Here is a 17,183-nt window from a genome sequence, read left to right on the forward strand (position 1 = left end):
TTCCATGCTTGGCAGAAAAAATAAAAGCATGAGAATTAGGTTGTAATTGTTTTGAGCAAGTTCAGCTAGGAAGTAAACTGGCTCTCACTTTCTTACTCCACTTAACAAATAATCAAGCAGCAACTTGGGAAGTAAGCTTTAAAATATAATTTACTTATTTATAATCTTGCATTGGTTCACAGCAATGGCAGCAGTAAAAACTATGTAGGCAAAATACTTGTATTTACATTATAACCAGCTTCACACATGTGTCTAAAGCGGGAGCAAGTGGAGGCATGTTTGCATCCATCGCTGGTCAAAGGAAGAGGGGGGATGAGAGGAAGTGCTATGTGCTCCTTCCTCTCCAAGAGAGGAGGGGAAATGACATCACACAGAGCTCTTTCTACCAATTGTATTTCTATGGTCTGAGTATCTGCCCATCTGTAATACGGCTATGTGGACTTAGCCCCTTCTCATGCTAACTAGCAAGAATATGAATTTGTTAGGTTTGGCTGCTAATATCCCACAAAAGCACCTTCGAGAATGGATGGATTGGCTACAGCTGTGATAAAGATAAAGCAAGCAACAGGAATGAGCCTATTGTTAGAGTCAGAAGGAGAAGTAGCACACTTTCTCAAATTCAAAATAGATCTCTCTTAAATTCTGGGTGAATGCAACATCTGAGCAACAAGCCTTCCTAGAAATGGAAGATATACAGACTGTGTGTGATAGATGAGAAACAAATACACATTTTTCTGTGTGCAAAAGAACTGGTTGCGCTTAAAGGCCCAGTAGCCTGGTCCTCTGCACAGTTACTTAGAGATAAGTCTCACCATATGCAGTGAGCATTTATCCCAAGTAATTGTGCATCATGATGCAGCATAAATGTTGAGTCCTAACCACATTTCAGATTTATTCAGAGGGATTTATTATATAGCCAGGTGGCTATTTTCAGATTGCCGTAAAAGAAGGCAAAAGGGGGCAAACATCTGCATGCATTTTTCATATGCTAATTGATAGCTATAGACTTGGATTTAGAAATTATGGCTATAATGTAAACAGAAATATAATGTTTCTCCCCATAGTGGGGAACAATACAGTGACCGAGTGACCTGTGTCTACCTGTTGCTAACTGTTGATGGGTAACTTTAAGGCCCCTGCTCACGCTCCCTTCTGATGGTTGTCTGTCTTTCAACCAGACTTGGAACAGACACCGCTTCAAAGAGGGGCCTCTTTCCAACAGAGGGCTGCCCTCTGAAAAGCCTGAGACATGTGACCACCCTACTTCCAAGTAAGGAAGAATTATTGCAGCTTAAGTTTTGCTTCCCTGCAGAAAGCAGATCCCCAGGAGTTCTCATGAATCTATCATTCTTGCTTAACTCACCATGCTAGCTGGCAACCTTCTCACATCCTCTCAACAGAGGAATGCCGTCTCACTGATCAGAACTACAGATATGTCCGTGGGATTCAGATAGTTAGTGGTTTCAGAAACAGATGGCAATTTATTCCCACCACCCCCTCCAGGAGTCCCCTTACAGCACAACCGCCACAATGCCTGCCAGCCAAGACGTCTGTGCTAAAGCCCCTCCAAATCTTTAAAATCAGCATTAAGGTACATGGAGGAACCAGAGGTCTCGTGTGGTCAACCAGCGCCATCTTCTGGATTCTGCCTTGAAAACCCCGAGAAAAGAAAAAGAATGAATGTTTGTTCTGAGCAGTACAGTGAACCCCAGATACTTTCCCTTTATCCGATCTATCAAGAGATCTATCCCTTCAGCACAACAGATTCATTTTCTATGAATTCGCATGTCAACTTAGTTTTTGTTCACACAAGCAGTCCTGACTATCCTTGAGTGTGTGCTCATTTGGTAAAGTACAATTTATTTTTTAGAATCATATCCTGCCACATAACAGACAAGGCTCGCATAAAAAATATGCAATACTATTAAAATAATGGAACCACAACAAAATTATATAGGCATGTACAGTATATATAATATAAACGTATAAGAAACAGAAGAAATGTTACAAACCGGTACAAAATGGGCAGCAGGGTGATTTTAAGAAATCCTAAAATAAACTATAAATCAATCCATATTTATGTATTCAACTACTGCACACTTCAAACCTGTATTTTCATCCCAAGTACACAACAAACTGAAACATAGCTGTCCTTTGAAATTTGCATTTCTCCGAATTTTGCAATGCAGTTTCTCCAGCCAAGTAATGTTGCCCCAGGACTTGAAGTTGCCCCCCAGAAGCTGTCCTCTCTGACCCACCAATGAGATGATCAGATTGGGGACCCCAAACTTGTGGAACTTCCTCCCTGTGTGGTCTGCCATATGCCACATCTTTCCCTGTTTTAAAGGGGGTCTTTCGCAAGGCCTTTCATCAATAAGTTCTGCTGTGTTACTATGTCTGACAATTTGACATTGTTTAACTTGGGGGGGGGGGTTTGCTGTCAGCTGCCTTGGAAAGATCTGTACATAGCCTCCACTTTGAAGCCAAAATTTGGGGTGCCATCTTCTGGGATGTCATCTTCCTGTTTTTTATTGTAAGAGCACAGTGGCCATTTTGATTGCTGTGATCCCGCGTGACTTCAGGCCATAGTTCATGAACAAAGGCACTTTTTCAGTAACGGCACCCAAAAACATGTGTTTTGAGGTGCCACATGAGATCGCATAGCCTTTAAAAAAGTGCTGAGGGGGCCAATTGCACCACAAAATCCTGTGAGATCACAGCAACCAAAATGGCCACTGTTTTCTCATGATAAAAAAATGAGATGTCCCAGTTTACCACCTGCGGGGTATTCTGTATCCTTGCAAGGGTGGAATACATATTAGGATATATATATAAGATGATTTGCAATATAAGGGTGAAATGCATATACTTCACTTACAAAAAAATTCAGGTTCAGTCACTGGTATCTCTGGGTAGGGCTGGGAAATATTCCTGCTTGAAACCTTGGAAAGCCATGGTCAGTCAGAAGGCAGCGACAATAAGGCGCTCCACTGACCAATGGTCAGATGTGGTGTGAGGCAGCTTTCTAAGTTCCTGATATTCATGTGCAGGAGGCTGTTTAAACACCAAGCAGTGTGCCACATGAAATATTTTGCTTGACGGTTTTTTCCCTTCAGTTTCTAGAATCTTCCTTATTACGGCATTACTGCATCTGCCATTAAAAACTTGCTTTTAAAATGATTGTTTTTTACGGGAAAAGAAAGGGAAACAGCAAGAAGCCAGGCTAACCTGTGCCTCCTTCATAATGTTGACTGCTGTGGAAAACCTCCTTGCAATGGGGCTGTCAGTCACACCTGTCCTGCTCTTCCTTAAATTACAATATGGCATGTTTAGTCAGAGCTGCCAAGGCCAGACATAATGTGCCCTCTGTACTACAAGAGGGCATTCAGGCTCACGTCAGCAACAGGCTGGTGCAGGTGTTCAAGTTTAAGCATGTAGATTTTCAAAACCATCAGCCAAGAGAATGTTGAATTAGCTGCCACTTACAAATGGTCTCTGGAAGTGTTTTTCGCAGCAATGCGATTACACATAATCCAGAACAAAAATGACTATAATTATGTGCACAGCTGAAAGTGAACAACGTGGTCTTCTAGCCTATCTTAAGACCTGATATATTTTGTAATTTATTTTTACTCTCATCATTCATGCTTTTAACCAGAAGCTTGGTTTTATCTTTATTAATTTTAAGACCTGCTATTTCTTCTTTTTTAAAAAAATCTTCTAATGCTTTCAGGATTGACTATTGGTTCTTCTACAGATATGACATCATCTGCAAATGCTTTTAATTTGTATTGTCTCTGTCCCACCTTTATTCCTTTAATTTCTTGATTACATCTCATTCTTTGTGCCAGAATTTCTGATATAAACAATAAAGGTGACAGCAGACAACCTTGTCTAGTGCCTTTAGTTATCTTACCATTCTCAGTCAATACGGTTTTTACTATCAATATTGCTGATTGTTCTGTATATATTGCCTTAACTCCTTTTATAAAAGTGTCTCAGCAGCTCATATATTCCAAAACTTTAAACATAAAGTCCCAGGAGACATTATCAAATGCTTTTTCTGCATCTAAAAACATTAAAGCTGCTTGTTTTTCATTTCTCACTGCTTGTTTTTTATTTCTCCAGAACACAAATTAAAAACCTTCAGGCTTTTTAGAGAAGATGTGTTGCCCTTGCTGCCTTCCTGTCTCCTCACAGCAAGCGGGTTGCTCAAAGTGAGTGATCTCCACCATCCACCATTGCCCGGGGCAGACCAAAAAAGTATTTGCTGGGGAATGTAAATGTGCCATCGAATCTAATGCACACCTTAATTTCCGCAACATAATTTGGCCAAAAAAGGTGAGCATTAGATTTGAGTAAATATGGTATATCAATTGATATTCCACAACATCAGAAAACTAAAGAACCTGCCATCAACCAAACCTTAATGGGTTGTGGGCATTAAAAATGGGCTGGATTATTTAACTGACTTTTTTGTCAGTATGAAAAGTCTCTCTCTTTCATGGTATGAAAGTGTCTCTCAAAGATTTTAATAATCCCCAGAGTTTGTTGAATTCTTTTGTTCTGTTGAGGAGGTTTACCATTATCTAAGATGAGGAAGCTATGGGCATTCTCCTCCCTCCCTCCCTTTTCTTTCTTTCTTTCTCCCTCTCCCTCTCAAGAAAAAAAAATATTATCACAGCTTTGAAACAGCAAGAGCTAAGGACACAGCAGAATTCAATTCACATTTAAAGGTGAACCTACCTAATTTGTACTGTCTTCAACTGCCTGTGCCCTGGGACACAGCCATCCTTTCAAATTTGCCCTATTGCAAATTTTGCAATGCAGTTCTCCCACCAAGTGATGTGGTTAAAAATACAGTAGGGTAAAGTGTGCATTAAGAATGCATGGATTGGTGAAAATAACATTAAAGGGCATTCTACTGGGGGAAATTACTTTGCAAAAACGTGTATGTGAAGCAAAACTGCACTCAAAAATGTATACATGAGGAGAATGTCTCAGTAAAATGCTAGTGAATGTTCATAGGGACTTTTTAAAAAAAAAATCACGAACTGGTGTGGAAATGTCGAGAACTGAATTTAAGATTGGGGAAAATGAGGCACTGAGAGAAACTGAAACTGGCGGATTCAGCCATCCCTCACAGCAGTAGGAAAAGTGCAGCCGAAGCAGTCTGGTGGCTTCTTCACATTTGCCTCGGTGAGAAGGGCACTGCGCCCACACTACCATTTCCTCTTTTTTTCTGCTTGTATAGGAAAGAAAACCACTTGCCACTTCCTCTTAAATCATTGCACTCACACACATATGAAAAGAATTCAACTGCAACTACCCTAGCTCTCTAAGTGACCCCAAATATCCCTCTTTCTGCATTGCAGGGGCCTAGACTAGTGAATCCTCAGGTTCCCTTCCAACTCTAGAATTCTATGATTCTTTAAAAATGAATTATATAACCTGCTGCTTTAAATGGTCCTTTTACTGTGTCTTAATGCTGTTTTATAATTTTGTTCTGGTTTGGATTTAAGTATAATTGAAATTAGGTAGTACTTATTTTGACCTTAAGCCACTTAGAATGTTTCTATAGAATGGCGGGATAAGCAGGTGAGCGAACGGCTTTCTTGGGCTCTGGCATGGAACTTCCTGCTGCTGGAAAAGCCTTCTTCCGATTGGCCTTTGACTGGCCGTTATCTCCTTCCCAAGGTAAGTTTTAAAGAGATGTACAGTGGTACCTTGGTTGTCAAAAGGCTTGGCTCCCAAACAAATTGGCTCCCGAATGCTGCAAACCCAGAAGTTGCAAACATTTTTTGTAAACCAAACATTTGACGTGGCTTCTACAGCTTCCAGTTGAGTGCAGGAAGCTCTTGCAGCCAACTGGAAGCTGCGCCTTGGTTTTCAAATGATTCCAGGAGTTGAACGGACTCCCAGAATGGATTAAGTTCGACAACCAAGGTACACACACACACACACACACACCACTGTTCTGAAGAATCAAATGGTCCCCAAACATTCTGGTGCTGTGATGCAAGAAGGGACTACATAAGGAAAGGGGGAAATGAGCTAAAAATAATCTTGCTCCCCTTCCATTCATAGAGGTCATCACTGGATGAGAGAGCCATCCATCAGTGGAGACACATGACAGGGTACAACCTAATATGTATTAATTTTTTAAAAAAACCATCATTAGCCACTTTGATTTCTTTCTGAAGGCATTATGCCTTCTATAGATTTCTTTTAATAAAGAATATCTATACATAACAATGAATTAATAACTATTATATTGGGCGTTACCTAAGGAAGGCAGTTCTTAGACTTCAGCCGTAGAGTGGTAAGGGGCATTGTTTAGGTGTAGATAGCCTGCTTTTAAACATATAAGGTCCCAAGTTCCATTGAAAGCAGTGCTGAGAAAGATCCTCTCTCAGATTCAGGGCAACTACAACCAGCTGTAATGGAGAGGACTGGCTGAAGCAGACTAACAGTGTGTCTCGGGATAAGGTGACTTCATTTCATCCCTAGATATGGAGAATAAATCAGATCTTGGACCAAGGGGATGAGAGGGAAGAACAATCACATTTGTATTGCTAATGCAGCTTAGAAACTAGAGAGGAATTAACAGCAGCAGGTGATAAATGCCGGAGGAATAATTTATAAGGCAAGCTATGGAGATGTTATCATCAATGGAAGCAATTATTTCTGTTCTTTATTTCTCTCGTCTGATCATTTATCACTATAAACTTCTACCTGCGAGGAAAGCATCGCCCCCCAAAGTGCTATTCTGCCTCTTTTCATTTAGTCATGGTAAGCAAATCCAGAGGAGGAAATGCTAAACAGCCAAACAATGGCTTATTAACAGACATTGATATTCCTTTCACATTGGCGCACAAAAGCACACAGGTAGTTTGGGAGCAAGTGGTTTGTTTATTAAATGTGGCGCAGATCTCCTGCCGCCTCTTCTCGTTCCTTAAGAACCACTTTTCATGCGAGCCAATTCCCAGTGCCAGGAAGCCATTCAGAGAGGGGCTTTTCAGATTGACAGACACTTGTGTCTCTTGCACACTTCCTCGCCTCTGGCTGGCCTCCAAGGGCTCTGGGAATGAGGATAAGGAACGGCTTATATTTTCTGCTGGGAACAACTTGTTCCTTATCGTGTGCGTTCACAGCTATTAGCGCACCACCCCAGAAGACAAGTAAAGCACCTGTTAAGAGAGGAGGAAGGAACTATTCATTGTGGTTTTTTCCACTTCCATATACTGAGGACAGAGGCAGAAAGTACACACACAGACCATCATCATCTCCCACATCTTATCATCCAACTTTGGAAAGTGCCAGGTTTAGAGCACTTCCATCTTGATGCAATCTGTAGTTTGGCTGCTAACAATTAATAAATACTAACCCCCTCTTTATAAGTGGGGACATATTATCTGCCAAGCCTCCTCTCTTCCCTCCCTCCCAAATAATATGACAACTGGATCTAGCAATGTAGCTTTTTCCAAGTTTATTTCATTGTCTTTGTATGTGCTGGTCTGCTGAAACTATGTAATTGTTTTGTTTAGTTAAGCATGAAAAAAGGGGAGGAAAATGTTTTATTTGCATATTTGTAGAATTGTTTTCTTCTTTCCTCAAGTTGTTTGTGAGAACCTGGCATGGGGATTAATACACAAAAAAGTCACACTAGTCCAATGGTTCCCAATTAGCTAAGTACTGCAGACCCCCTGTTTTTCAAAAGCCAAGCCATGGACGCCCTACTCAGTGGGTAGAGAAATGAATGGTGAACCAGATGTAAAGCAAGGGAAAGAAACAATGAAAAAGAATGTTGTGGGCAGAGGAGTACAGCCAACAATCGTGCAAATCAAGGGTTGTGGGTTACTGTGTGCAAGAGTTCATCCCGTTACACCCCCTTTTCCTGCCACTTCTGGGTTCATGACAATGCATGTGCATGGTCATGCATGCTTTTAACATGCACAAAATGGTCGTTGCCTGTATACTGCCAGAGAAAAGATGGCCTTCCCATTTAATCTATACACTTGAGTCTCGGGGGCCGCATTCCCCCAGGGGTGACCTTCTGAAAGTCACATGCTACAGGTGGGCAGGGTGGGAGGCAAAAAGCGGGTGGGACAACAGAACCAACTCTTACTTCTGCACAATTGGCTACATTCCAGCCACACACACGTTTTAAGACAGTGATGTCATTCATTCATTCCAGACATTTATTTACTACATATTATTCAGAATTTCTAAGTGGTGTACATAAAAGGTTAAAGACCATTGCTTTACTCAGAGTAGACCTACTGCAAGTAAGGAACCTAATTTAGTCATGTCTGTTGATTTAAATAGGTCTACTCTGATTAAAACATCACTAAACATTGAGGGTCATGCGAAAGGCTGGGCTGGATGAATCCCTAGCCGGAATTAAGATTGCTGGAAGAAATATCAACAACCTCAGATATGCAGATGGCACAACCTTGATGGCAGAAAGTGAGGAGGAATTTAAAAACCTTTTATTGAGGGTGAAAGAGGAGAGCGCAAAATATGGTCTGAAGCTCAACATCAAAAAAACGAAGATCATGGCCACTGGTCCCATCACCTCCTGGCAAATAGAAGGGGAGGAAATGGAGGCAGTGAGAGATTTTACTTTCTTGGGCTCCATGATCACTGCAGATGGTGACAGCAGCCACGAAATTAAGAGACGCCTGCTTCTTGGGAGGAAAGCAATGGCAAACCTAGACAGCATCTTAAAAAGTAGAGACATCACCTTGCCAACAAAGGTCCGTATAGTAAAAGCTATGGTTTTCCCAGTAGTGATGTATGGAAGTGAGAGCTGGACCATAAAGAAGGCTGATCGCCGAAGAATTGACGCTTTTGAATTATGGTGCTGGAGGAGACTCTTGAGAGTCCCATGGACTGCAAGAAGATCAAACGCATCCATTCTTAAGGAAATCAGCCCTGAGTGCTCACTGGAAGGACAGATCGTCAAGCTGAGGCTCCAATACTTTGGCCACCTCATGAGAAGAGAAGACTCCCTGGAAAAGACCCTGATGTTGGGAAAGATGGAGGGCACAAGGAGAAGGGGACGACAGAGGATGAGATGGTTAGACAGTGTTCTCGAAGCTACAAACATGAATCTGACCAAACTGCGGGTGGCAGTGGAAGACAGAAGTGCCTGGCGTGCTCTGGTCCATGGGGTCACAAAGAGTCGGACACGACTGAACGACTAAACAACAACAAACGTTGAGGGGCGCAGGTGGCGCTGTGGGTTAAACCACAGAGCCTAGGACTTGCCGATCAGAAGGTCGGCGGTTCGAATCCCTGTGGTGGGGTGAGCTCCCGTTGCTCAGTCTCTGCCCCTGCCATCCTAGCAGTTCAAAAGCATGTCAAAGTGCAAGTAGATAATTAGGTACCGCTCCTGCGGGAAGGTAAACAGCGTTTCCGTGCGCTGCTCTGGTTCGCCAGAAGCGGCTTAGTCATGCTGGCCACATGACCCAGAAGCTGTACGCCGGCCAATAAAGCGAGATGAGCGCCGCAACCCCAGAGTCGGCCATGACTGGACCTAATGGTCAGGGGTCCCTTTACCTTTAAGCAACACCCCATACAAAGAATAAGGGAAGTAAAGCTCATCACATCTACAATACTCCCATAATATAATGAAAGTAATCACACTGCTGTTATTGGTTTTAAAAGGAATCATCAACACTTAAAAAAAAAAAAAAATCCAGACATAATTCTTCAGAAATACCTGTGGCAGAAGCCTTCTCTTTTTTAAACAAGCAGACACCTGCCTTGGATGATGTATGCGGCCTCATTAGCAGCAAGCACTGCCAGCCTCTCTATGCTTGAAATGATATGCTGAGTTCTAAAGGAAGACGACTTGTTCTTTCATCATTATGACTGATCAAACCAAGTGTAAGGGATAATTCCGCTTCTCATTCAAAGGTGAAATCACTGTGGAAATGTAATACAGGAGCGTTCTCCGTGAGATGTGCTATGGAATGTCGGGAGGGGCGGGAATCAAGGTGGGCCTGCCTGAGAATATAAGCGGAGAAACAGTTGATGTCTGGAGGAATATTACCAGTAATTTCCCAGAGATTCTCACACAAAGATGGAAACCAAGGAGTGGCTGCTTCCAAGCACCACAGACCTCACAAAAGCATCCTGGGAAGCTGAAAGAGGTTGCATGGATACCAAGAACACCATAAAACCCATAACACCTGTGAAAATCCTTCATTTGTCTGCCATACACTATGGTTGCCAGACGTCCCCATTTCCCGGGGACAGTCCCCGGATTTACAAATCTGTCCCCGGACAAAATCCATCCCCAGAATGTCCCCGGATTTCATTTAATGTCCCCGGATTTATATGTTAGATTTATTAGTAGGGAATGAATGTTGCGTGATTGGTTCAACGGCACAAGACACATGATATGGGGACTTCTGGCGAGGCAAAATGGTGGATGCCACAGCAGCGAGCAGCTCCTGAAGCCAGCCAGAGCCAACTGTGCTACTAGGCTGGCTCTGGGCTTCTGAGACTGCTGCCACTGCCACTGCCAAGGGAGCACCGGGGACGCCCGCGGGATCAACTGGGGGAACTGCTGCCCCCCCCCCATGACTCAAATCAAGGTGGGAACAAGAGCACCCAGCCAACTGCCCAGCGGAACTCTGGGGCCAGGAAAACCCTGGAGACAATGGAGTGAGAAGGAGAGGGAAGAGAGAGGAAGGAGAAAAAAGCGGGGAGCCCTGACCTTGCCACACCACTGAGGACGAGAGTTAGGAGATCACTGGGAGGGCAAGACACATGGCTGAGTCCAGGCCCAAACTGAGCCTACTCCATGGCAGCTAGCGCTCCAAGAGAGCAGGTCAGGGTCCAGAGGAAGGCCGCATGACAGAGGAGACCACAAAAGAGAAGATATTACTTCTTAATTTTTAAAAAAATAACTTTTGGTTTCTCTTTTCAAAAAAAAAAAAAAGGTGTCCCTGGATTCTTTGGAAAAAAAATCTGGTAACCTTACCATACACGAGCCCCATGGCTTGGCCTGAGACTGAATGCACAATAAACCCTTGAGGCACTTGAGGAAACGGCTACCTACCCTTTCCCTCACTCAAAAGAAGAAATTCACCTCAGAGTAGGCAGAGGTGGCATGGCTGCTCACAGCCGGTGGGTTGGAAGCGTCTTTCCTTTCTGGGGATCCATCACTGCCCCAAGGGGCTTTCTCTTTCGTGAGGAAAGTCCCCCACACTGGTCAGCTCCCTACCAGGATTATGGGACAGACAGGCTCAGAGCCCAGGGAGGAAAACACCACCAGGAGGTTGCCCTTGCCAAAAGAGGAAGCATTTGCATAAAGTTTTCCCAGATGCAAATGCAGACATAATTGCTATAATTTAAGCAGAGATATATAGTACAGTTCCGCATATCCAGGAAGACTGTGCCTGCTCCGTTTGCAGTCCAGATTCTGATTGCTGCTGGGCTCTTTCAAGCCCTCAACTCTCCCTTCAAGAGGCTTGGCTGTAATTAGAGGCTCTGAGCTTCAGGCGCGCCATTTTGAAACAAACAGTTGAGCTCCGTTAGTCAAAAGCAGTGTCTGCTCTTACAGGAATACCTTTGGCTCTCCATTGTGACAGGGGCAAGGGGAGGATGAGGAAGGGCTGGCATGGGCTTGGGCTGCTCTCAGCAGGGCTATGCTCACCCTGGTCCTGCTCACAGGCATTTGAGGAAATTTTGCTTTCCTGAAATACTCATGGCATCATCCTTAATCTCCAGAGGGTTAGGGGAGCTCATCACTTGCAGTCCAAGGTAGGAGTACTTGTATTTCCTGACCTCCTCAGCCAATAGCAACTTTAGAAGGGTGAGGGGAGGGTTGAACCAACAGAACAAAGGAGGGAAGAGTTAAGTTCAGAAATACATGAAGTCCAAGCTATCTCGCATTTGTCTCCATTTGACTGAACTGCTAGCCTTCATAGAATTGTGATATATTACAACACCTCATCATCTGCCTATTTTATTTTATTTTTAAATAAAAGTAATAATTATGAATGGTACATGCAATTCAATCCATCCCTGTGAGCAGTCTTACAGCTTCTAAACTGACATTCCTCTCCATTTTTGGAACCATCACCAGTCCAGAGTTTGAAGAAGAGTCTCTCCAAAGCAGTTTGGATCAAATGGCTCTATTTGCTGTTGGTGAGGCTGATACAGGTTAGATCCCTTCTGCTTCTGTGGATCTGTTCTGCCTGCTCTTGGAAGAGGACAGCGAGATTGCTATGAAGTATCTATGAAAATAGGGACGCGGGTGGCGCTGTGGGTAAATGCCTCAGCGCCTAGGGCTTGCCGATCGAAAGGTCGGCGGTTCGAATCCCCACAGCGGGGTGCGCTCCCGTTGCTCGGTCCCAGCGCCTGCCAACCTAGCAGTTCGAAAGCACCCCCGGGGGCAAGTAGATAAATAGGGACCGCTTACTAGCGGGAAGGTAAACGGCGTTTCCGTGTGCGGCTCTGGCTCGCCAGAGCAGCGATGTCACGCTGGCCACGTGACCCGGAAGTGTCTTCGGACAGCGCTGGCCCCTGGCCTCTTGAGTGAGATGGGCGCACAACCCTAGAGTCTGTCAAGACTGGCCCGTACGGGCAGGGGTACCTTTACCTTTTATCTATGAAAATATGATGAGGAAGCACTTGTCCCACTCAGAAAGTCCAGTCTTGCTCCAAGAACCAGATCACATGGTTTTATACCCCAAGGCAGCATAAAGGTTTTTCCAACCAGACTATCTGCCTTCATATGAGGAGGACACATCGCAGGCCACCCTAGTGACAAAGACTGTGCCTTCCTCCAGACTATTTTATGATCGTCCACTAGATGGCAATACCGCATGAACTTCAACACTAACTGAACACTGTTTATTTAAACAGCCTGACATTTCAATTATAAAGAATCATAAGCAACCTTTCCATTTTAATATCCAATTCCAGCTGTATGCATGGGTCACTTCACTATAAGATACAGCGAGATTTAAGTTTCTAGTTATTTCAAAGACCGGAGCTTTGGAAGTTCTGCTATTAATGGGAAGTGTTATTGAAATTCAGCTTTCTGCAATAGGGAAACGTAAGTGTGTGCCATGATTTGGTCTTTGCACAATAGAAAGAACTACAGTGCCTTATTCAATTTCTTGTAAAACACATTGCAACACTCTGTGGTGGGGTTTTGTTTTTGGTGTGGGTTTTTTAACCAATCAGTCTGGGGGAAAGGCAAAACACAACATTTATTAGCATCTCACATTTGCACTTCTATGCCCTCTTAAATCCTTTCTTATAATTACTCAGTGGATTTCCTGCTCCTGCCAGTGGCTAACTTGGATTGGTTAGGGACTTGCAGTTGAGGCTCAATCATGTGTCCAGAAGCTGCTGTAAAAGAGAGGCTCCCCCTTGCTCAGACAGTGGGTGCTGCTTAGGACATCTCCTCCAGATCTATACAAGGAGCTGAAAAAAGGTGTCTAAGAGTGACTTAAGCAGGGCCAGATGACCCATGAGATAAGGAGAGACACTGCCTCAGAGAGCAGGATCCCCCAGGCAGTGTATCCTGATGTTAATCTTTCTCTGCCCCCCGCCCTGCTTCCCTCACCCCTTCTTCCCTGGCATCAATCTGGGGTCCTCCTCAGGCGCCAAAATGTCTTGGTCCAGCCCTGTGCCTTGCGCACCTTTCACAGCTGTTTTTCAAGGGTTCTGGTTCTAATTCTAGATGCGATCTCACCAGCTCCTTGTGAGGCTGGCAGAGAAGCTGGCTTTCTCAGCGACAGAGGCAGTCACACTTACGCATGATCACCCGTGCCATTTCTGCCACTGCTGCTCTCACTGTTGTCTGGCCTGCTTCGTGACACATGAACCAAGCTCGCTCAGCTCCAGACGCTTGGAATTGCCCGTGTTCTCGCTTGCCCTGTTTTGCGCAAAATTGATTTGGCTCGTGCTCCTGTCTGAGCATGTTGGGAATATGTGTTACTAGCACCGGAGTGCCAAAGTAGAAAACGGCACCACAGCGATTTCATCGCCGATTTCATCCCAGATTTCAATGGAAAATTGAATATACGGTTCTGACTGAATTTATAGACCTACCTCACCTTGTCATTTGATTTGCCCTTTCTTAGAAAGGTTGGTTGGGGCTCCCTCCAATCACAACGGGAGATGGCTCCTCCTCAAGCTCTGCTTTGTGAAACATGATCCTTCTAACCTTTTGAAGCGAGGAGTGCCTGGCACTTGCAGGGTGAGATTATTTCAGCATAATTAAGAAAACTTGTCAGCGTGAGCCTGGCTGCTGGCTGCAGCCTGCAGCCTATGGGACTAAGCGAGCATGTCCTTGGCATCTAGGAAGTCCAGATGTCTTTATCTTCTTGGGCAATGAGTTAGATTCTGTCCAGATGGTGTCTTGATTGCTTGAAACTCAATTGATTGAATTAGTGGAGCTGCTATCTGTTCGGCAGCTTCGACGCTCAGGACTCCTATCCATTGTCATCGCATTAGACTTCGCTTGCCAAGTGCCTGGTGGGGGGGCCGATCACTAACTAACAACTCTGCAGCATTTCTAAGTGTGCGTATTTAACAACCGAGCCCTCGCCCGGAGAACGCCTTCATATGGTTCCTGCTGACCTTGATGTGGATGGGCAGATACATCTGGTGCTCGTGAAACAGGAGGCTCTCGCTGCCTGCTTTGCATTTCAGCCTCATTTAACCACATCCTCTGCACAAAACCCACAGCGCCGTGGCAGCACCTGCTATCAGGCTGCCACGCCAGGGATCCAATCGACAGCCACCAGACTATCAGGCGTTCACAGCAACGCTGCAGGAAGCATCTTTCAAGGATCGCAGGCCAGAACTTGCCTTTTGGCCTTACAGTCAGGTTCTGTTTCTCTCAAGAGTTACAGAGCACAGAATTAAATGTCCCAGCAGTCAGATTACATTTCTTGTCGGAACAGGAGTAGTAAAGAACCGGTGGGCACAGAGAAAAAGTCATTAATGCCCTCATTTCCCTTCTTACTGAAGCAGGAGGAGCTGGTGGAAAGAACTCTCAGTCATAGACAAAGCATTAGCCACGGTCACATTGAACTGTGGCAGGCGGAGGGGGGCAATACAGAGAAGAGGAGGAGGTTAAAGAAGAATTTGCACCTTGCTAGATCACACTGTGAATACTTACTCTACAGATTGCTGAGAGAGATTGGGGGGGGAAATAAAGAAGCAGGGAGGAGAGACTATTTCTTGACCAAAACCTATCTTAAGCATATTGATTTTTAACAAAAGCATTCGATATCAGCCTCGGAGAAAGCTGGTGCAGCGTTGGGAGAAGCAGACAAATTAATCTATGCAATAAGATTTTTTTTTATGATGTAAGAATATGCCCACTAGGATTAGACAGGCGCGTCAGTAAATGGTCTGATTTAGTGACTGCAGCCAGGCAAGGCTATTGGCAATCCCATTCCTTGGAGTAATTGAATGGGATATGAAGTGGGCAACACAAAGCACCAAGGAGAGTGTAAAATGGGATAATGGGGGGGGGGGACTAAGAGACCTTGAACTTACTGATAAAATCACTTTGTTCTAAGTGCATCACGGACTGAAATGAGAATATGCCCTTGCCACAAGGGGACGAAGAAAAGTTGGATTGAGAACGGAAACTGCTAAAACAAAATAGGTAATCTGTAGAAGACACAGAAGGGCACCTGAGATAGGGAGGAGGGGAGAGGCATTGCAATGCACTATTTGTGTGCACGCTGAGAAAAGGAGCCCTGGTACCTTTTGGAATAGGGGGAAATCTATGTAGGTGGCTGCACATCTTATCACCCCTGCATATTTACAGTTCCCCATGCTATCTACATACTAAAGATACACCATCCTGGTTCTGCTTCACACAGCAGCCCTATTCACAAGAGCAAAACAGTCCTAAAGGAAACAGGCTTGGTGTGCAGCAGGAGGCGATTTTCTGTCTTGAGATTCACCCTGTGGAATGCCCTCCCATCAGATGTCAAGGAAATAAACTATCCAACTTTTAGAAGACACCTGAAGGCAGCCCTGCTTAGGGAAGTTTTTTTTGTTTGAAGTTTTATTCTGTTTTTAATGTTCTGTTGAAAGTCGCCCAGAGTGGCTGAGGAAACCCAGCCAGATGGGCGGGGTAGAAATAATAAATTTATTCTTATTCCCTTTTCCATAAACTGCTTTGAACTAGTCCTCTGCAAGAACATATACATCCTTGAGGTGCCCCAATACAGTTATTAGCCCAAAATCAAGTAAAAAAAGCTTGCTGTACTTAGGAAGTGGAACAAAGATGTCCTGCTCTTCTCCATCTGCCCCTCCCCCATTTCCTCTCATGAACATGAGCTTACCCATCCATTTAGATCATTGGAAGGGTCCTTCATGCATCCACTACTACAAAGGGCTCCATGGCCGCAGCCATTTTATTTCAGTCGTACCTCACAAGTTGTGGGATACCCTGATACACTGAGTGATCTATTTTGGCTTCCATCTTGGCAGCTTTTTGATCCCACCTGAAAACTGTTTTTTTTAAAAAAAACAAGTATCAATAAGCCTATTGCCTGGATGGCGTTTGCTATTATGGCTTGTTTTTGAAATGGTTGTATTCAACTGTTTTTAATAATTGAATTGTAAATCACTTTATTAGGCAGCTCATGTGAGCTGCAAAAATAGGTATAAAAGATTCAAACGAAACACACACACACACACACACAAAATAAATACAAAACAATATGCCGCAACAGTAATGGGCCATGCATAGCAAGGCTTTGGCTGGGGAGAGCAGCATATAAACAAAAATTATTATTATTAATTATTATTATTATTAGTGAACTGGTTGGGCAGCGTTTGGTCTGGGGTTGGTTCCCAGCAGTGGGATGAGATGACAAGTCTCCTTACATTGGTACTGGAATACTTGTCCTCAATCCTCTGCGTCACTGTTTCAGCACATCATCCCCCACAGAATCAATGCTGAGCTGTTTTGGGGGTCCCTCACATGGCTGCACCCAACTTCAGATTTTTAAAAAATGGTTCTTGTGTTTAAAAAAATGTTCAGAGCCTGTGGATGCCTACCTCTTGTGTAAGGAAGGTGCCATTTTGGCAGTGTAATTGACAGCGGTAACCCCTAAATACGGGGATAAGAAGAATGTTCCCAGCAAACGACACACATTTGATTTCGAAGGCTTCTGTGGCAC

The sequence above is a fragment of the Podarcis tiliguerta genome, assembly GCF_965153285.1.
Source record: "Podarcis tiliguerta genome assembly, chromosome: 11".
NCBI classification, from domain to species: Eukaryota; Metazoa; Chordata; class Lepidosauria; order Squamata; family Lacertidae; genus Podarcis; species Podarcis tiliguerta.